Source organism: Hemibagrus wyckioides, unplaced genomic scaffold, assembly GCF_019097595.1.
Source record: "Hemibagrus wyckioides isolate EC202008001 unplaced genomic scaffold, SWU_Hwy_1.0 Contig21, whole genome shotgun sequence".
In the NCBI taxonomy this organism is placed as follows: domain Eukaryota; kingdom Metazoa; phylum Chordata; class Actinopteri; order Siluriformes; family Bagridae; genus Hemibagrus; species Hemibagrus wyckioides.
Genome location: NW_026690782.1, coordinates 328,578 through 352,104, shown reverse-complemented (window position 1 = coordinate 352,104; position 23,527 = coordinate 328,578). Strand labels below are relative to the sequence as shown.

The following is a 23,527-nucleotide window of genomic DNA, read 5'->3' as shown; positions in this document are numbered from 1 at the left end:
CCACACCTGTGATATGGTATATTCCAGTGGTGGGCTGTGCATTTCACACCTAGGCCTTCACTGGTGTCCTTCACAGAATTAATCCACCTCTATACCATCATTATGACGCCTTACGGCAATAGATACTAATCTGCTTTAAATAGCAAAGTATATGTTCTCTGATTATCCAATTAAAGGGACGGAAATTGCTGACGTGAATTGTATGCCTGATAGATAGCCCCAGTGACACCAACTTCGAAATCTGATTGGTTAATTTAACAATTCCATTGCCATTTATTTTTTAAGCTATGGGCGCCTGCACTTTAATGATTCTGAAGGCCTTAAGGCAGATTTTCTTTCACCCTGGCAACACATGATGTCAGCCAGTGACTGAGGAAAATATGATTGGATAAATACTCTCATCATAAATACTTACACTACTGGAAGCAGCACCCGGCTTAACCTAGAGAGAAGAAAAAAAGAAGCTATGAAATGTAGAGAATAGACAATTGGGAATAATTTGAAGTACACTTTCATGGAAAAATATACTAAAATATATTAAAATGCAAGTCAGTGATTCCAGATCACTGCTGTTTGAAGCAACAACAGAGAAAGGCCTTGCCACTGGCACTGACAGCCCACCACTGGTGTATTCCCTCCTTATGCCTAGTGTGTCCATGATAGATTCTGGAGCCACAGTGACTCTGATTAGGGGAAGATTAATGAATGAACCCCATTGTAGGGAATTCAGGTTATGTAATGATACACATATGTAAATACATAAATTAGTCATGTATTAACATGTTTGTGTTGTAGCCTGGGAATTATGCTCTGTTGGCAAATTTCCCCGTCTTCTGTTTAGAGTCCAGTAAAACATTTTAAAACTTTATCTACTGCCATCTGTACAGAGTGTGTAAGCTCTTCTCTCTGTGACCATGTACAGGTCCATCACCAGACATAATTAAACTGAACAAAGTGACATTTTATAGAATGAGAAATGCAGCATAACTAACCAGGTTTTTAGAAATCTTTTAGGCAGACTGACTGCATTTACTGTCATGGACTGCTGGACAGTTCCCTGTCAGGACACCAGAGAGCGGTCTGGCAGGGTTTAATGTATGTTCCCATGTGTTTTAGTTAACGTTGCGTATGCACCCTACACGCCCCACCGCTGCACACCTGTTCCTTACTTTTCAATGACTTTATCAGTACCTACTGCTTGCTGATTCAGTATCTTCTGCTCGGCCACTGATATGTACTGCATTGATCCAGTATAAGTGTGTGATATAAATACAATATTGATATTCTTCATCTGTCATGTTGACATAGTGACCTGCAACTACAAATCTGTAACAGTCTGCCAGTTAGAGCACCTGAACTTATTTTAATGATATTTATGGCTTTTGTCTGCATTTTGATGACATTTGGAAGTCAAGACAATGGAGGCACCAGACAAGGGCTTTTAAATCAAAATATACATAAGGATCATCATCATCAAGCACACTGCATAAAATTTACCTCAGGTTTGATTCCCCTGACTCCCCTGTCCTCCACAAAACCTTTAAGAGAACACTGGGGGAAAATGCCCGATTGGGATATTTTCTTGCAAGGTTGACAATGTTACTTTGGGGACACCTTTGAAAATATTATTCTCCTTCCCTAGATTATACTATACCTCTTAAATTAGACACTTCTAGATATGTTAGTAGATCCCCAAACAAAGTTGTACAATATTGTGCCTCTTAGAATACATGACAAATCCTAATTTGTGTTTTGTACATATACATGAATGAAAAGATTCATTCGAATTAATCATGAGGGAAAAAGCTGCAGCAAAGTACAATGAATTAAATTTTAAACAGTACACACCAGCAACAAGTGACACAGTGTCTCTTTATTTTATTCTCTTTCTTCAGCTGCATATGTTTCCACCACAAATGTCTTTTGTGTCTGTGGTTAACTGATAAGTTGCTAAAGGAAGTATCTTTGATATTAAACGTTGAACTTCAAATGAATTATTTCATAGGTTTTTGTACAGTCTCTCCAGTGACTCTGTATGCCTTTGCTAGCTACTCTAAGAGCACAGTGATAGGGAGGTGCAAGAATCTGAGATCTGCAGATGTTTGATAGTGGAAGTTCAGTGAGAGTCTGGGGGATGTTTCTGGGTACATTGAATCGAGGAGCCAAGAGGGGAGTTTGCGCTGAGCTGAACTTGCTGACTTTGCACCTTTAAGCAGTAAAGCTTTGTGGTGCGCTGTTAGAGGACTATTGTCTGTACCAGTAAAGCAGAATTCTATCACTGCTTGATTCATATGAACATCTCAGAGTAACAAGTGTCTGTTTCCTTCCCCACAATGTTACGACATCTTTGTCCTTGACCAAATTTTATCAGCAGAACTGCCTGTTGTATTGAAAAAATGATTAATAAAAAATATAATACAAATATCGAAAAATTCACAGAAATGTTTTTTGTGTAACACCAAAAACACTGACATTAAAAATAAATGAATTAATTCGATGAGATATTAGTTAATTCCATTAATTAATTGATGAACTGATGAAAATTACCTGTAACTAGAGTGAGAATCAAGTGGTATGTATCTCACCATATGGCTACAAGTAAGTTGTATAGTTGATCCATTTCTGAAGACACAGCTCTGTGAGGATTCTGTATACAAAGTGCTGTATGTGCTGAGACTTTACACCTCTCTAGAAGGACACACCCAGGAAGTGATGCTGTTGTAGTGTAGAGTCATTAATATGGCTGTGTTGTATTTTAAGATTCATCATCTATACCATACTATAAGCCTTTATCTATTTGTGTGTTTTTTTAATTATTTGTACATTTATAAATAATTATGATATTAATTTGCTGTGGAAAATCACTTAGGAAACTGGATCCATGAGTAGAAACTGGATCCAATCTCTCATAAAGTAAATTTGCTGTGTCTGTTCCCAAAAGGTAATGGTAAATTCAGTTCACTTACATTTTTTCATTCCTTATCACTTTTAACAATGGACATTGTCTCAATGCAGCTTTACAAGAAATACAGAAATTCCAGAATAGAAATTACAAGAGTTGAAAAATTAACTTTACCCTAATGTATGAGCAACTCTGAGGCAGCTTAGCGGCAAGAAGAAAAGCTCTGTGAGGGACTGATATGAGGAGAAGACTCAAATGTGAACCCATCCTCATCTGGGTGATACCAGAGAGTGTGATTATGAATAAATTACCTTCTAATTGTATATTATCAAACATTAAAAGCAGCCAGAGGAGATGAGTCAGATCCACTTGTTTGGTTTTTATCATCAACTTTAGCAGACAGGCGTGATAGTGGCATAGGGATTTTACCTTTTACCCTCCTTTCTGAAGAAAGGTCTGAAATGTTAACTTACCTAATGAAAGCCACCAGACACATGAATATAACAGTGAACATGCGATGAGAATGGTGTTGGTAAAATGACAATATTCTGAGGTCTTTCTGCTTGCTCTATTATATTAATATTTCAGAGGTTCATGTCTCCACAAAGTGTGACATTCTCCATCCTGCTCCTGTATTCCAGAGAGAGGCTCCAGGTTGGAGCTTTAATTTTCAGAGAGTAATTACAGTGGGATTTGAACCTTCTTGGACCTCTGGAGAAACAAACTTCCAAGCGAGAACCAAGCCAGCAGTGCAAGTTTCCATTAGTTTTATCCCAACCACTCTATTCCATTTAAAACCAGGGCTCGTCCGGGATTTGAACCCGGGACCTCTCGCACCCTAAGCGAGAATCATACCCCTAGACCAACGAGCCAGGTCATCCCTGTTACCTTGATGTGTGCCAGTGAAGGTTCACTGTACTCTGTAACTGTATGACCTTCTTGCTCATATGGACTGGGGTCAGTAAAAAGGAACTCGGTTACACAAAGTCAAGTTAACAATAAGCGAGGCTCCTGTGGGATTCAAACCTTTTGGAATCCAGATGCTAAGTGTGAACCAAGTAAGCAGCTCTTGCCATTGGGCCCAAATTATGTCATTTACAGGGTTGTTACTGTAGTCTTAGATTTCTGTTCTTGGTGAACAGGAATGAAACCCGATGTGGTCTTTAGCTGTTGTAGCTCATCTACCTCAAGAATTGACTATGGGGCACTATTTCAGTGAAACTTATTTATTTCCTGATTGTGTGATGGAAACTGTGTTTTATTTTCCACAATTCTTATTCTTAGTTATACATACTTTCAGGTATCCTGTAATTCTCAAAATATATTAAAGACCCTGCAAAGACACACATGATGAACACATTAAATAGCATGCTCAGTAAAATAAACAAACAAACAAACATAAAATAAAAATAAATCAGATCAGCTGCTTGTCAAAAGAGTTGGCCACAATATCCACATTTTTATTCCTAGAACAGAATCAAATTCCAGCATGTGATCTTTACACTGTCATTAAGTAAATAAACCATCAAACCTGCCACTATTGTTTATGAGAACTGCACTTAATACTGCAGAGGGAGTGAACATGTGGCTTCTTCAAACACACACTAACTTTTCTATCTGTATTTGGATTCACTTAGAATGTTTTGTCTATTCACTTCAAATAAAGCTCCGTTAATGCCAGGGTTTAAAATATGGGAAAACAAAATGAAATAAAATAGATCCTGTTCTCAAACTACATTCAAGCATCGCTTTTAAATCTCCCGATAAGACGCTTACTGGCTGAGGCGTTAAGCCCTTCGTGAAGTATCAGCAGAGAAGCAGCTCGTAAAACATGTCCACGAGGTTGTACTGGTAGGCCTGCAGAGAGCAGAAAAAGTTACAAAAAGAAATTAACTACATAATGGAGTCCTAATGGAGTTCTCTATTATCAAGTCTTTCAGATTTAAACAGCTGTCATGTTACACAGGCATTCATAAGCTTACACAGGACCCGGAGAGCTCTGCTTTGATGGAGTCCCGATGAGAAGGAGTCCTCCAGGAACCGAATCGAACCCACGGAGGCCAGCTGTACGTAACTGCATCCTGTTAAAGCGTAAAAAACAAAAAATCTCTGTAATTCACTTATGGTGTTCTAGATGGCGACTTAATTTACACCTTAACCACGAAGCAGGATGTAAGCCTAAACATGTCCTGTTCTCCAAAAAGATGATGTACTGTACATTTCCTCCTGCCGCCCCATCATAAGTGCTTCTTCTCCATCGCAGTTTCATAATAACACATCTAACATTCTGTCACGTTCCTTACAGTAAAAACAGCTTGAGTAAAATAAAGGAAAGGTTTGTTTACCGGTTAAAAGGTTTGCATTACTCATTACGATATTTATCTTAATGATGCTACCAAGTTAATTATCCAGGCTTGCTAACAGTGTAGATAAACCAGTGTTTTTTTCACCCACACCCAGAAAAAGAGGATTTTGATTGTTTTGTTTTTAAAAAAGAAAGTAAAAAACAAAATTTCCTTTTTAACGCCGAAACGTTAATGAACCTGTGAGTTTGTAAACTAGTTAAGCAGAGAATAAACAGACAATTTTTAGCATTAGCTTGTGTAAATTCACAGTACATGGTGACTGATTAAAGTCTCAAAAACCTCCTGTCCCAGTCCATCATCCGAAATCTATCTAAATATTATCACGGAATAATTATTAAAACCTTCACCCGAAGTTCAGCAAGCTTTACACTCTATATGATATTGTGTAAATGAAATGATTAGCGAGGTTCGCTAGCTAGATAACATACATCTGTAACCAGGTCCTGTAATTACGCAGCAAACCTTTTACATTTCCCTGGACAAGCACACTCCCACAACTCCTGACACTTTTCAGAGCTAAGGCATCGAAGGATGGTACCATTGGCAACCAGATGGCTAAAATATTAAAGACTATCATGAACAAGTAAGTGGAATTCCCACATTGAACATACTCAAGGGCTGTACAGGTTAAAAACATTATCAATAATTAAAATCAGTTAAATATAATAATGATGAATGTTTTCAGTTGCCAGAAAAGAACAAAAACATGAAGGCATTCTAAAACAGTAGTCTATACAAACAAAATAAATAAATTACTCAAAGTAGTGTAGAATAACATGCAAGTAAGTGAATGATGACAATTTTTGTGTGTGGATGAACTAATCCTTAAAATGTGCTTGTGCTGTTATTAAACTGCCTAAAGGTATTTGCCTGTTATGTGGATTAGTAAGAAAGTGCCAGGTAATAACTAGTGCTGTTACATGTTGTAGCTAGGTTTGCAGTGTTAGAATGTTGTCTCATCATTAATCATGTTAATAAATTCAAAATGTTGCTTAGTTGGGAATTAAATTATGGTCATTTTTGTTTTGTCTTTAAGGATCAGGATGACATCAGTGTCATTGGAACTCTTGTCCTGGCTGGACTGCCGCTTTACTTGAAGGAAGACTCGTCAGATGTTTTCCAAGACACACACGGTAAGGCTCATCAGGACTACTTTCTGAAACATTTTGATCTTTTTGTCGAGCATCGAAAAAATACAGCTAGAGTAGCTGTACAGTTGATCATTTCAGTAATCTTAAAGGAAAGGTTTACTCAAATGATGATTATATAATTCATTTACTCACCCTCGTGTAATTCCATTAGATTTTTGTTAAAGGTACGTTTAAATCTTTTTCTCTCCTTTTGTCTGTCCAATTAAAGGCAATCTGTATTTCCCAGCTTCAAAAATTACCTTGATTTAAGCTTTACTAAAATATTAACATGGTTCAACACACACATTAAACACATTATCTAAATATAATATCTAAATTTGATGTGCATTGTTTTCTGTATGTTTATATCATTGTCATATGTAAAGCTCATACTCCAAAGTCATGAACATGATCTGCACTATTTGCAGAGGCTTGTTATGTTGTAATTATAAGGTTTAGTTTATTCTAATGGGAACCACTGGTATTAATTTTGTTTTGCCTCTTTGTTTTTTTGTTTGTATGTCTTGATTGTCCTTGAAGATGACGTGGTGATGTCTTCAAAATCCTGGAGTCAGTGCTCTGATGCTGCTTTTTGGGCTGCTTTATGCCCTTCATATCAGCTACCCCAAGAAGCTGACTTTTTTTTTGGTTCCTGGAACCAAGGAAAGTTCGATTTTTGCTTAGTCTTTAAATCTGTTTGTGTTCAGGTAACAGATGTAATTAAGTCCAAATAACATTTTAGCTACACAAATGGTTTGAGGAAACCGATTGCCTTAAATGGTTTGAGTTGACTGAACTCAAATTAATCAAGACTAACTTTATCAGTTTGTGTTCTGTCAACTCAAACCATTTAAGGCCATCGATTTCCTCAAACCATTTAAGTAACTATATATATATATATACTTTACTACTTTTTTATTTATTGATTTATGCCACAGAATTACCACAAACATTGTTTGTGTCTGTAGTTTTCTGATAACAGGTTGGTAAAGGAAGGATCTTTGATGTGGTTTTAGAATCTTCATTTATACTGGTTTATACGTTTTATTAATATTGACTTAAGAAATAAAGAAATGTCTGGATGAATAATAAAAAACATAGTTATTAATTAATGCAACTAATTAACTCATTAAATATGATTGTAAGAATTAAAACTTTTGGTAAACTGATTAAAATGAATTACCTGTAACTAGAGTGAGAATCAGTGCATCTGACTTCACCTCTTAAACATATCTTTTGGAGTTAGAGGTCAGGGCTGTGTCTCAAAGACACAATAACACAATACTTTAACCTTTCATACTAACTTTTTAAACTTTTTAACCATGAAGTTATGACATTGAAAACTCACAGCTGAAAATGTTAAATATGAATTCCACACGTTTACTTTCATTGTTGCTTGTTTTAATCTGCTTCTGAGAGAAATTCCGTTTCCAAGCACGTCATTTAATGTGTTTGACTTCATGCAACAGTATTAAACTCATGCAATATACTGTAGGGATTAAGTTGTAATGTTTTATTTATAAGGCCATATACATCAACGTGTTTGGAGTAATGTTCAAAGCAGATAAGTTATACCTACCTTATTATTAAAACAGATGGATGTGCATGCAATGAGTCAAGTTTCATTTTTATGCACTTTTATGCATATGCATAAGTCGTTTTATTAATACCTTAATTTCACTATACACAAATAGGCCTAATATATTATTCATCACTCTAAACATGTTAATGTAAATAATGACATTATTCTCAAAATATCATGAATTTAATCTCGTATTGCTACGAATCTAGTGATTTTTACGTTATTCTCATAGTGTTAACTTTGTTCGCGAAATATTACTACTTTGTCACAATTTTATTTAGTTTGACTTTTTTTCTGGAATAACTACCAGTTAAATTTTGCATTATAATGACTTTAATCTGAAGAGGTTTTCCATTTTAATTTTTATCTTTGCACAGGCATCTTTAAAGTTGAACAAAAACAAGTTCTGTGCAAATGGCAGGACAACACCAGCGCAATTAAGTATTTACAAAGCACATAAAATACTTCGCAGCTTTACACTCACACAGTCACGGGTAAATTTATATATATTCATTTAAAATGTAAATATTATTATATATGTATTAAAGTATTAAAATATATACTTTAGAAACTGTGTTTATGTCTTTCAGAATGTATTGTGGATGTTTTCTCACAATCACTACATTACATGTGCAGATAACAAATTTACTGGACACTTTTAATGTAACGTGATAAATTACAAGCGTATTTAACAAGAGTATAGAAGACTACATAGCAAACTTTGAGTGATTATACTGTATAATGTGCTCCAGGCCAGAGGTGTACCATGTGCCACCTGGTGGACATTCTGTGAAGTACAACACATGCATTTAAATACCAAAGCGCCGACATCTGTATACATCAATTTTATTTCTAAAGCACATTTCAATTCAACCTTAGTTTGCCAAAGTGCTGTACAAAAATAAAGGGAATAAAAATAAAAAGGATGAAAGCAGGAAAACACATACACATTACAAAGAATTAAAAGCAGAAGAAAAGAGATGCGTTTTTAACATAGATTTGAATTCAGCTAACGTGGAAGCAGTTCTAATGGGTGATGGCAGGCTGTTCCACAGCTTAGGACCAGCTACTGCGAAGGCTCTGTCTCCCCTGCGTTACAGGCGAGACCATGGTATTCACAAAAGATGACCATCTTGGGATCTAAGTGACCGAGCAGGATTGTAAGTGGTGAGTAAATCGGAGAGATATCTTGGAGCTAAGTTGTTAAGAGCTTTATAGACAAATAACAGAATTTTGTAATCAATTCGATATCAGACTGGCAGCCAGTGCAGGGAGCGTAACATTGGTGTGATATGGTCTCGTTTGCAGCTACCCGTGTTTGCAGACACCAGAGCATGCAATGCATACCAGTTACTCTGATTTGGAATAAATTAGCCTGCATTAAGCTTTCAGTAAATGAACAATTATGGAGTGTCATGTGAGTTTAAATTGGGAGTGAGCAGAAACAAAGTAGCTTGAAGACAACTGTCATGTAACGTTTCTAAATGAGCAGAATGTTCCACCAATCAGGCATAACATTATGACCACCTGCCTAATATCATGTTGGTCCCCCTTTTCCTGCTAAAGCGGCCCTGCCCCGTCATTCACTGTGTATTCTGACACCTTTCTATCAGAACATTAACTTCTTCAGCAATTTGAGCAACTGTAGCTTGTTTATCAGATTGGACCACATGGACCAGCCTTCGCTCCAACCACTGTTCCTTCCCTGGACCACTTTTGATAGATACTGACCACTGCAGACCGGGAACACCCACAAGAGCTGCAGTTTTGGAGACACTCTGATCCAGTTATCTAGCCATCACAATTTGGCCCTTCTCAAACTCACTCAAATCCTTACACATGTCCATTTTTCCTGCTTCTAACACATCAACTTTAAGGACAAAATGTTCACTTGCTGCCTAATATATCCCACCCACTAACAGGTGCCATGATGAGGAGTCCTCAGTATTATGTCACTGGTCATAATGTTATGCCTGGTCAGTGTATACACTCAATAAATGTAGAGCTGTGAGGCTATTTTGTTTTAACATCAGTTCATTAGCACAGTATGTAGTTTTTGTTGGTCATGTACTATACAAAATGCACAGCACTAACACATTAATGAGTAAGAAAATGGAAAAGGAGAATCTTTTTCTCTGTTAGCTTTGCTATCACTCTGTCCTTCTTCTCTCTCAGCTCTTTTTCCTGCTTTCACCAAAAGAGCCTGAGCTGCATCTACCAACATAATATAAAGAAAGCATTTCCACAGAATGAATGAATCATGTGTAGTACATTGTCTACAGTCTAGTTGGGTTTCCTGTCACTGTGTGCACCAGAGTAGTACAGTTTAGAGTCTGTCACTGCTGCAGAGGAGATGAACAGATCCACTTTTTGTCAAACTTAATGAACAATCATGGATGATGTTGTATGGCTGGTGTTACATGTTCACTAGCTTCATTAATTAGCATCAGAGGCTTTGGTCATAATGCAGGTTTTTTGTTAATAGGTTTGCTAGGATTTACTAGGTTTTTGTTTGCTATGAGACACATTGCATGATCACACCAACTATACCTTATAAATAATATAAACAGCTGCTTACTGTCCTAATAAATGATCATTAACTCAGAATTTATTTTTATTAACTGCTCTATCCTGGTCACATGTCCACAACTGTCTATATACACCTACATTCATTCATTCATCTTCAGTAACTGCTTTATCCTGGTCAGGGTTGCAGTGGATCTGGAGCTTCTCCCAGCAACACTAGTCATGAAGCAGGAATACAAATTACAATGGACTACACTGGGTTGTGGGTTGTTTATTAATTTAATTACACAATGTATAGACCAGCAACATCTAGCATCTGAAACATGTATATTTGTGAGTTTACCATGAATATTGTGTAGTTGCTGTGTTAATCCCTCATTATTCTTTTTTTTCTCAGCTATTTTTCTCCAGCTGTAAATGTTATTACAAAAGTTGTTTGTTTCTGTGGTTTACCAAAAAGTTGATAAAGTGAGTCTCTTTGATCTTGTGGTTTAATAGCGTCATATATGCCATTTACAGTTTTTGTAAAGCCTTTCAGTAACTCTGTATTTCAGTGCTACTACTTCAAGAGCACAATGATAGAGTGCAGTATCTGAGAGCTTTAGACCTCTGATAGTAAGTTCAGTAGAGTCTCTGCTGGTTTTCGACTCTAATCGATGATCATCAGGAGTGCTCTGGCCAGATCTTGACCTTGCGCCTTTATACAGTAAAAACTGTGGTGCGCTGTTAGGATATTGTTTGTACCAGTAAAGATCAATGTCATTGCTGCTTGACTCATATGAACATTTCAGAGTAACAGTCTCTGTTTCTTTCCTGACAATGTTGGCATCTTCATCTGCTGGTCCAATTTTATCAGCAAAACTGCCTGGTGTAAAAAAAAAAAAAATACAAAAAATATATCAGTGAAATATTTTCTTAAACCAAATATTGACTTAAGATATCAAGAAATGACTGGATGAATAATAAAAAACATGGTTTATTAATTAATGCAACTCATTAAATATGATTGTAAGAATTAAAACTTTTGATTAACTAATGAAAATGAATTACCTGTAACTAGAGTGAGAATCAGTGGTATGTATCTCACTATGTACAGTAAGTTGTATAGTTGATCCATTTCTGAACACAGCTCTGTGAGGATTCTGTATAATAGTGCTGTATGTGCTGAACTTTACACGTCTCTAGAAGGACACACCCAGGAAGTGATGCTGTTGGAGCATAATTTTACACAGATCATCACTTCACAGTATCAGTGACAGTGAACTGAGTCACTAATACAACACAGAACTATTCCACTGTTGCTGATCAACGTTTTGTGTGATTTGTTTTGGATATTTTTGGATGTTTTATTTACCTTTTGCTCTCTTTTTGATCTTTTGTCTATTTCTGCACCTTAGTTTATTAGTTATTCCCCTGATAAATCCAGGATTTACTTACAGTAAATAAAGTAATTAAAGTTATTTAATTACACATTAAATTAGTGGTGTCTGCATCTACATCTGGAACCAATATTCCATTTAACTCCAAACTAGTTTCTATAGAAAACAAGCATAACATTTAAAACTAATCCACTTGACAGTCATGTTGTTTGCATGTATTTTTCAGATTCCATCTAGAATAAACCAAATAAATCAAATGTAGCATTAATATTCTAACTTTAATGGTACAAGAATGTCCCAGAACAGAGCGTTTACTGGGTTTCTGATCCACAGTGTCCACTGGGTCCATGCAATAATAACCAGTTACACAACAAACTAGCTGTATGAGGAGTTGTTAGTGAAGTGCAGTTTGGGCTTTATTCTACAAACAATACAACATTAGTTAACCTCTAATATTGTGTCCATTAAAATACAATGTTACTACATTTGATGGTTAAATGATGGTTAATGTGAAAGGATGATGATGAAGTGAATGTAAAAGTGTAAATATCTCCATCTTGTGAGAAAAGCATGGCTCTTAAGTTGGTAAAAGGAAAAGAAGAGTAAAGCTCAGTGTAATCACTGCTTGACTCGTATGAACATTTTAGAATAACAGAGTCTGTATCTTTTCTGACAATGTTGGCATCTTCATCAGTCAGCCCAATTTAATCTGCTAAACTGCCCATTATAAAGAAGAATATAAATAAACTATTTAGAAGAATAACAAGTAAACTCTATGTCACAACTGTTTACTGTGAAAAGTAGCTTCCATCATCTCAGAGAATGTGAGCAGGTTGTGTGGTGCTCTAGTTCTAGACCCACAATAAGATAAGTGACTGCGCCATCTTGTGTTCACTGAAGAGAAAAACATAACACACTAATAAATAGTTTTATAATTTAGCAAATTAAAATTTCTCCTTCCCTCTCTCTCTCTCTCTCTCTCTTTCACACACACACACACACACACATTTTCATGAACACACCCCTATTACACCAATAAACTTATCACATGCAATTACAATTGTGTAGTATGAAAGGTTCAGTGACAACAGCCTATGCAGGATTATAAAGTAAATAAAAGATTTAAACATTGCTTGGTGAAATATGTTTATGGCTTGTTAAAGTTGGGCTGTCAAAATACATAATACTTAAAATTAGTAATTGTTCTTTATTATAACAATGACACAACACCACACTACAAGAAAACACTTTAAGCAGAAGGATTTTAACAGTGTGATAGCACAGTGACACAGCAGGTAGTGTTGCTGCATCACAGCTTCAGGATCCCCAGTTTGATGATGTGTTCAGGTCACTGTCAGTTTGTGTGCAGTTTTGCATCACCTCCAAAATACATGACAGTAATAAATTTACTAATATATTCACTATGTGTAAATAAGTATGTGAAAGGGTTTGTGTATGGAGCTCTGCAAAGGACTGACATCCCATTCAGGGTGTTTCCTACCTCATGTGTGGGACAAACTCCACATCAACCATGACCCTGATCAGTAGAGAGAAAGAGAGAATCCCCAAAAGGACATGTAACTTTATCTAAAGCATTGGCAAAACTTCTTTCAATATAACAAAACTGTGTGAAAGTTTTTGTACAGTGCAGCTGGATTTCCTGTCACTGTGGGCCTCAGAGCACAGTAGTATAGAGCAGAGTCTGATACAGCAGCAGAGGAGATGATCAGATCCACTTGTATAGTTTTATCATCAACTTTAGCAGACATTCTTGGGTCAGTGTTGGAAATTAGATTTCCTTTTTTGGTCAACAATAAGAAGGAACTCAGGTGTAGATTTTGGATATTGTCTGTACCAGTACAGGTAGTCTGATGTCACGACTTGTTTTGTATTTGCAGGACAGAGTAACATCATCACCTTCATCTACAGCTTCAGGAGTGATATCTGGTTCTATTGAATCTGCCATGGAGTCACCTGTCATAGAGAAGAGAACATAAAGCATTTACTCTTTAAATAATCAACAGGAAATACTTAAGTCAGACCCACACTCTGCATTTTCACACTGCATCACCACACAGACTAATATTTAATATAATATAGTTAATATTTCTGTAATAACAAAAAGTCAATGTTAACTCACCTAGTGAAAGCCACAGATACATGAATATAACAGTGAACATGATGACTGGTCTTAGCTCAGTGAAAATAGTGGAGATCTTTCTGTAATCTAATATGTTAACACCATAAAGCTTCAAAATTGCTCCACCCCACAGCATCACATGACAGTGTCACCAATGTTGTTGTCAGATTGTTGATTCTTACTGAAACATCCTGGCTTTACATTCAGCCTCATATGGGAAACCTGTCCAGAGGACACTTAAGTAAACACATACTGAAAGCAGGAAATTAATGTATTTATGTTATTTTACATATGTTAGTGATATCTCTAAATTAGAGAAAGTTTGTGTAAACACCAGCAGGCAGATTAATGTTAGAATCACTAAGTGGAAGAGAATATGATTTATTTAAGAATGAGGAAGAAATGAGTAGTTTCCCTTGGTAATTAAGGTTGAATTAATCCCTTATTTCTCAGCTCTAACAGTTAAATCTGAAAAATAAAACTTTCCTGTACTCACAATAGCATCAGAAGAAGAGAAAGAAGAATAAAGGCACATTCACATATAAGTTTCTAGTTTTTAATGTTTCTGACACAGCAGGTGTCAAAGAAATGACATTAGATGAGAATTTATTCTTATGACAGTTTAGTGTTAAGTGGACAGTTGTGTTGTTTAATCAGAATGGTATCTCTGAAATTAGCTTAGGCACTAAGAGTAACCAGGGCAGGGGTTAGGATATTATATCAGCAGTATGTATGATAGAAGAACAAGTATACTCTATGTCTCCAGAGAATGTGAGCAGGTTGTGTGGTGCTCTGGTTCTTGACCAACATTAAGATAAGTGACTGTGTTCACTGAAGAGAAAAACCTTAACACCAAAAAAATTGTTTTATAACTTACCAAATTTATATATGTGCAGAAATATCATTGAAAAAAATAATTGTTTCTCTCTCTCTCTCTCTCTCTCTCTCTCTCTTTCTCTCTCTCTCTCTCTTTCACACACACACACACACAGCCATTTGCTCACCCATTCACACCTAGGGGCAATTTAACATTATCAATCAATCTACTTAGACTAGCTTTATTTAGATATTACTTCAAACTTGTTGCAAAATTTACACTAATAATATTAAAAATTAGACGATTGTTCAGTAAGTGGCAATATACAGTATCTCACAAAAGTGAGTACACCCCTCACATTTTTGTAAATATATGGCAACCTGTAGCTCTGGTGAACTCCATACCCAAGAGGGTTAAGGCAATGCTGGAAAATAATGGTGGCCACACAAAATATTGACACTTTGGGCCCAATTTGGACATTTCCACTTAGGGGTGTATTCACTTTTGTTGCCAACGGTTTAGACATTAATGGCTGTGTGTTGAGTTATTTTGAGGGGACAGCAAATTTACACTGTTATACAGGCTGTACACTCACTACTTTACATTGTAGCAGAGTGTCGTTTCTTCAGTGTTGTCACATGAAATGATATAATAAAATATTTACAAAACCGTGAGGGTGTACTCACTTTTGTGAGATACTGTATGTCCATGTGTCCATACAGCCCTAAAACATCAGGCATGTGTGGCTTGGGGTGCAGTCAGAATTCTAATTCATCCCAAAAGTGTTGAGTGGGTTTTGAGTTCAGGGCTGTGTGCAGGTAACTCATTTTATTCCACACCAAACTTGTAATAAACATCTTCATTGAGCTGGAACATGTTTTTGTAAGAATATAAAAACATCCTATACAATTGTGCAGCAGTTTGGAGAATGCCCACATACTGGTGTGATGGTTAGGTGTCCACAAATATAGCCATATTGTACATATTCAGGACTTTGTTAGAATTAGTATTGTTGTAATAATGTTGTAATAACTGGTTGTGCATGTCAATAAAGAAACATATGTAAAAATATGTTAATATAAATACTGAACCCTTCTCAATATCTCAGTACCTCAGGTTATGGACTCTCCTTTCATACATATGCATACTTGTACCCTTTTTTAAAGGGCTACTGCAATATAAGCAGAACATTCATAAAGCTGCAACAAAATGTTCCCAGTTATATATTTGCTTGAAATCTAATTTGTGCAAAGCCAATATTAAGTTATAACTTGTAGTCAATTCACAGACAGATTAAAGTGCACAGTGGAATTGCACATTTTATTAGGTAGAATGTGTGTGTGTGTGTGTTCAGTGATTGTTTGCAGTCCGAATGGCCCAGGGAAGAAGCTGTTTGTAAGTCTGGTGGTGTGAGACTTTGTTGACCTGAGCGCCCCCAGATGGCAACAGGTCAAACAAGTGATGAGCAGGATGTGAGGAGTCTCCTGTGATGGCCTTGATTTTGCTGAGGCAGCAGGACCTGGACATGTCATCCAGGGAGGGCAGAGGGCATCCGATGATTTTTTGAGCTGTTTTCACCCTCTGCACAGTTTGTCCTCATCTGTGCAGCTTGCGTACCACACACCCAGACAGTATGTCAGTGTGCTCTCCACAGAGGTCTATAAAGTTTAAGCCCTCAGGTAGCGTAGCCATGTGGTCTAAGGCACTGGATTTAGGCTCCAGTCTCTTTGGAGGCAGGGGTTCCAATCCCACTGCTGCCAGCTGAGTCTTTTCAAGGCAGGGGTTGTGGGCTCTGGCACCACAAAGGCTTTACAGTGGTTGTGGCTCCTGTGCCTTCTGCAAATGTGCTTAAGAGTTGACGTTAGCAGGCTGCCTAGATGCAAAAAAAACCCAGCATGCTCACACTGTACCGGAGCCCCCAGACCCGGTGCTGAAATAGCTCGAGTTTTTGGCAACTGGTGTCAACACCTGGCTTTGAACGCTGCTCTGTTTCACACCTTGCTTTTTCAAAAGCAAGTCCAAACAACCACAGAGCAGTCACGCATAAAACACGGTTTCAGCGTGTGTGAGCCGCATCAGTTGTGCCCTTACCATGGTTCACGAGCTACCAACAAAACAACAATTCAACCAAGAATAAAAATTCGACATAAGAAGTGGTGGCCAAGAGGTTTGGGCAATGGAGTGCAAGTGCCAGGTGCACTGAGGTGTAAGGTCATGTGGGTGACCTAGGGCGCCAAGAGGTTAAGGAGACAGACTGCTAATCCCACGTGGGATGGGCTCCAGTTGCTTTGGGAACAGGCTTGTTTAAACGCCTTGGGTTATGGCGCTCCACTCACGGAATTGTCGCCATCTCTGTGGACATTCAGCCTTGGGTGCCTTATCTATACTTGGCGAGGTGGCCGAGAGGTTAAGGCGATGGACTGCTAATTCTTTGTGCTCTGCACGCGTGGGTTCGAATCCCATCCTCGTCACTTGTGTGACCTTCAACCTCCTCTTTGCATACAGAATGCTTTGTACCTGGTCTGCCAGACCATGCTAGAGGGAGCGAAAAAGCTCGTCCTGGGTCTAGGTGTTTTGCAGCCGTGGGCTGTATTTCCATGTTGGTTGGACACAGATGCTGTAAGGCTGACGGTCGCCACTGGAGATCCATGCAGATCAATGCAGTGCGCAGTCCGAAGACAGCAGCCGGATCGTGCACCTTTCTTGCAACAGACTGGGATGCAAGTTCATTTCAGCAAACCTTGTCAACAAGAGCCTAAGGCTGTCAATCCACTTTGCAAAACCTTTCCTGGGTTTGGATCTTGAATCACATCTGGTAATGGGCGTGCGTGGTACAACCATTGCGACCACCTGCCAGAGTGCCTCTCTTTCCCGACCTGGCAGACCTCCCTTGACCAAAGCCCCCAACTCTCCAAGGGCATGGGTAGCGTGGCGGCGGTCCAAGGTGCTAGATTAAGGCTCCAGTCTCTTCGGGGTGTGCGTTCGAATCCCACCGCTGCCAGGTGAACTTTTGGTCGACAACAGCAGAAGGTTGTTCCTTCACCCACACCTTCAGGAGTGTGCGGTTGAGCGCGAGCCTTAATGCTGAGTTCACACTGCAAGATTTTCAAAGTTGTTGGGTCACCATTGTTTTCACACTGCACGACTATCTATCGGCTTGATTTCTGTTTATTTCTGATAAAAACCTATAACCTCTAATTAACTATAACATCGTGCTCCAACACTCCGTCCAGCGTGTATCCAGCCTTGGTGCCCAATGCCGCCTGAGATAAACACAGGCTCCTCGTGACCCAGTATAGATCGGATAAGCGGTACAGACAATGAAATGAAATTGTGCTCCAACCAAAGCCGTGCTTGCTGATATAGAATAGAATAGAATAGAATAGAATAGAATAGAATAGAATAGAATAGAATAGAATAATGAAAATAATGGAAAATAATGAAATATTTAAAGAAATACAAAAAACATTAAACTGTCCAAGGATTTCCTGTGAAAATGATACAAATCTAACCCAAAAATAATCTGTTTGCTGTTTAACCCTTAGGAGTCGGCAAGCCGCGGATTGGGAACACTTGCATTTTTCTGGTAACCGTGAAAAGAACTTAAAATGCTCCGTCATTTTTGATCATACACATAAGTGTAGTACATCATTTGAATCTGTAAGGGTCTACTTTTATTCATGTACACTCACAATATCCACAAAACATTGTGCTTTTGTAAAATAAAGAAAATAAACAGGGTGCACTTTCAGCTGTCTCAGTCTCCGCGAAAATATTTTTGAAACGTGTCACTAAAATGGACTGAAACTGCGTGAATACTGCACACACAGACATGAGAAATATATCTATAGAAAGCTTAAAGGGTCTACTTTTAAATGATGCAAGTCATATCGAAAATCACGGATTATGTAATCCGTGTGAAACCAAGGAGAGGCACAGAATTTCTGTCGCACTTCATTATCTGATCTATATGGTAGTTGAGTCAAATAAAGTCACAAAGTGGATTTGTTTAAATACCAGGCTAATTACTTTTCTTATTGTTTATTCAGTTATGATTACCTTTAAAACTACATTTATTTATATAGTTGACACTTCTCAGTTCCTGCTGATTTATTTAGAATTATGAACAGAAAGTGGGCAACAATTTGTAGAGTCTGTCTATGGGATCATAGATCACAGGGTATGATAAATCACAGAGGTAAAATGTTTGAAGATGCACTGCCACATTTCAGTTAAAAGGAAGCCATTTGATTGCTTGTTTATCTTTTATTGATTAACTCTTCCTATAACTCTTTTGACAAACTTTGCAACCTGAATTTGAACATTTTATTTTCTTGGTCTTTAACAAAACAGTTTTAATCCTTTCTCAACAGCCTTGCATTATGTGAAGGGAGTGCATCCCCAAACCAGGGTATATAACCAGGGTATCTTTAGAAAGCTGATACTTGTAAGCTTACTGTTCAAGACTGAGAATTACTCAAGTGCTTATTAACAGCTATAATCAAGAACCAAAGACATCCAAAGAAGTACCAAGTTTGTTTTCCTTTTGCTCTCTGGATCTTCATAAAGCTTCTTGAAGCTCCACCCTGCAGTATCACATGACAGGGCTGATTGTTGATTCTTACATTTGAATCCAGGATTTATTGAATTTATTGTTTGAATGAAAACAATTTTTTTGTAAAATGTCTTGCTAATGTTAACATCATAAAGGTTCATGAAGCTCCACCCCACAACAACACAAGGTTAAAGGTAGTTACATATGAAAAATACAGCATTAGTACAAGTGCACTAGAGATTTTAAACACAGTTTAGTCTAAAGTGGACAGTTGTTTTATGTGGACTGGTATATCTGAAATTATCTACTAATGAGATGAACCATGGCAGGGGTTAAGATAATATTTGTGCAGTATGTATGATAGAAGTAGAGGTAGAGCCTATATCACAGAGGGTTTATTGTGAAAAGTATGTGAAAAGAATGTGCAGGTTTATATGCTGCTCTAGTATTCAACCCATCATAAGATAACTGAGTTCACCATCTTTGTGTTCATCAAGGAGAAAAACCTTAAGACACAAAGAAATGTTCACAGACAAAAAGGCGCTTGAGTCATCAAAAAGAGTATTTAAACTTTGCACTTCATATATTTATAAAGGATTTTTCTCTGTAATACTGTAATACATTATGTGTTAGTTTTTGCCTCTTCAAGGCAGTGGTGGTGAACTTGCTGTTGTTCACTGCAACAAACTCAAAAGATTCAGTGCTGCCTTCCATGATATAGTGTTGGTATATTGTATATTGTAAAATTCTGCTGTGATGATTGAACCAAGCTTTTACTTTTTATTTCAGGTTATCAAGGAATATAGAATAGAAATTGTGTGTATAGGTGTTCTGCAATTTCAGTTTTCTTTCTTAATTAAGGCAAACCAATGACAACGGATTCTCTTGATGGTTTTACTGATTCTCCAAAGATTGTTTCTAGACTGCAGTAAGATCACAAATCATGCAATGCTTATATATAAAAGAACGGAAGATTATGTATAGCATATATTATTATACTTATATATATTATATATTATTGTACTTATAATCCAAGAAGTCAGTTCTGAAGGATGTGACAAGAGGCTTAAAACATGGCCAACAATAAGATTACGCCATCTTGTGGAGGAAGGAGAATAATAACAATTTGCAGAACTTTATTCAACTTCTGAGCGTGTACAGAGCCTCAGCTGCTTTATTATATAAGTTTTGATTGTTTGAATAACAATGTAGAAAATAATAATAATAATTATAATAATATAAAAATGATATAATAATCTAATAAAAAATACTGTTAGTCATTTAAAAATGAATTAACTTACTATTGTTTTATGATCCAGCAAAGTGATGCTGTGTGAGCTATAGCATGATGGCTCTATAAATAAAAGTGTATTTTATTTTAAAAGCATTGTAAATTCTTATTGATTTTAAACTCAGGTTGCTGTGTAGAGTTTTGAATGCTTTGCCAATATCCACTTTGCTCCTAGACAAGATTAAATAAAATAGTTACAGATGAATGAATGAATGAATGAATGAATGAATGAATGAATGAATGAAATGTGTCAATAATATGAACTTATTATAAATAATGAGAACGAAAAGGAAAGTCTTCCCCAAAAAGCCATGTAAATTTTCCCCATGTAAATTTCTTATTGGCATAACTGCTTTCAACATAACAAAAAAGTTTTTGTACAGTGCAGCTGGATTTCCTGTCACTGTGGGCTCCAGAGCACAGTAGTATAGAGCAGAGTCTGATACAGCAGCAGAGGAGATGATCAGATCCACTTGTTTATCATCATGAACTTTAGCAGACATTCCATCGGGATGGGGAACTTAGATCTCCACTTGGAGTAACATAAAGAAGGAACTCAGGTTTAGAGTTCATATATTGCCTGTACCACTGCACATTATATATGGTATCACTGAAGTCTTTGCAGCTGCAGGACAGAGTAACATCATCACCTTCATCTACAACTTTATGAGTGAAAAGTGGCTCTATTGGATCTGCCATGGAGTCACCTGTCATAAAGAGAACATATTGTATTTTCTAAATAATTTATTAATAAGGTATTACATAAATCATACTCACAATTTACTACTTTTTAAAAACACATCATGTTTTTGTGTATGTGTTCATCCTTGATTCAGAACATATTATTTTTGCAATAATAAAAATGTTTACTCACCCAGTGAAAGCCACAGACACATGAATATAACAGTGAACATGATGAATGATCTTAGCTGAAGGAAACTATTCTTTCTGTACACTGATATGTTAACATCATCAGGATTCATGAAGCTCCACCCCACAGCATCACTCACATGACAGTGTCACTAATGTTACTGAAAGATTCTTGATTCTTACTGAAGCATTCTGGCTTTACATTCAGTCTCACATGGGGAACATGTCCTAAATCTATTTTAAACAAACAGGAAAAGCAAAACTAAAAGCAGTAACTGATAATAAAAGGTAATAATCACTATAATAAAGTTTAATCATGGAATTATTGAAATAATTATTATACAAACATTAAATCACAATTTAAAAGGCATCTGTTGTTGCTGCTGTCATTTGGAGCCATTTGTGCCACATTCTGCCTTATAGTCTGTATGATTCTTGATGACTGTTGTGTCAGAAAAATATTTTTGTATCATGATAAATCAAGATTTCTAAATTTTGTGTGAATGATTTTAGTTGTCATGTTCAATCCATTTTATTTTTATGGTAACACTTTACAATAACAGTGCATGAATAATCATGAACTAATACCTGAATTATTACTTACTTAAATCTGAACTAATCATGAGTTAAGGCATGTACTAATCACCAACTAATAAAGAGCTAACCTTAACTATGCTGTGAGTCTTATGAATTAATGTGTGAATAATAAACCACCTTACATACATGTTTGTTCATTTACATAATTTGCCTTGTGCAGCTGCACAGCATAAACATCTCTGAATGACACTGGATTACACTCTAATAATAAACACCAGTAATTTCATCTCAACCCATTTTGTATCTTTCTCCATTCATTTCTCTTCCAATCCCACTGTAGTATTAGTATGTGCGCTGGGTGACTCGGGTCCAGGGCTCTGCTCCTTTGAACACAACATAACATTCATTATTTTCCGTGTTTTAGTCTTAAATGTGGCTGTGTTTGTTTTAACTACTGGGTCTATGTTAATCAGGTCTGCTGGCTTTAAATCCTTCAACAGTTACACTGCTCATGTTTGGTCACTACCCTTCAATATCAATGTGGCACATGACACATGATTTATTTACTACACTTCCTATTTCTATAAAGTAAACATTTTCTAATCTACAAAATATATACAACACTGTAAGGCTTCCTATACTCTTTATTGTATTGTGGTTATATCTCAAATAATGCAAGTGAAAAATATATGACTTTTCTTAGCAGAATAAACTCAAAGACAATATTATCATGTAGCTTTGTATAAACTCCAAATGTTATTAACCACTTATGAATGTTGCTTTGGTTGTCACTTTATTATGTGGACAATAAATATGCATTCATCAAATGTATTTATTAGAGGATCCGTCTAAAAGAAGAAGATTTTGCATAATGACGGCATATTAATAATACCTGTGGTGTTAATGAAGAGTTAATGACGATCTGGAACAGTATAGTAAAGTGGAACACAGGACAATCTATTACTAAGGACATAATAATTACTAATTTAATTTCATTAGAATTGATTATATCACATTAATAATTACTAATGAAGTGTTACTGTATTGTTACTTAATTACATTTGCATATACTTGGCTTGAAGTAATGCATTACTTCAATAATCTTTTAATCAAACAATTCTTATTGTGAAATTAAATTCTTCAGCACATTTATAGTACACCCTTAGAGTCTAAACAAAACACCAGAGGCACTGCAGTGACTGATACAATTTTAAAAATTCCCCATAAAATTATAATAATATAAAACCCTAATACAATTTATAAGCATCTTGTATTAAGCTCAATGCTCTTTTAAGTATCTGTGGTAATTCAAGTGTTTCCCTTAATATCAGTGCTGGATCAAGTGCTATTTTATAAGCTGCCAAATAATGAAGAGTGAAGTCTTTAGTTCACTAGTGTTACATTAAAACTCAGCAATTTAAATTATTTAAAG

General features: G+C 36.5%; 2 non-coding genes across 2 annotated transcripts; one reads left to right on the top strand and one right to left on the bottom strand.

The window, feature by feature from the left end:
• Window positions 1-3,702: 3,702 nt before the first annotated feature.
• On the bottom strand, window positions 3,703-3,774 carry trnap-agg (transfer RNA proline (anticodon AGG)). The gene has a single exon. It is a non-coding gene; the product is annotated as a tRNA-Pro (tRNA).
• A 13,457-nt stretch (window positions 3,775-17,231) lies between these two features.
• On the top strand, window positions 17,232-17,313 carry trnas-gcu (transfer RNA serine (anticodon GCU)). Its single transcript has one exon. It is a non-coding gene; the product is annotated as a tRNA-Ser (tRNA).
• Window positions 17,314-23,527: the final 6,214 nt, after the last annotated feature.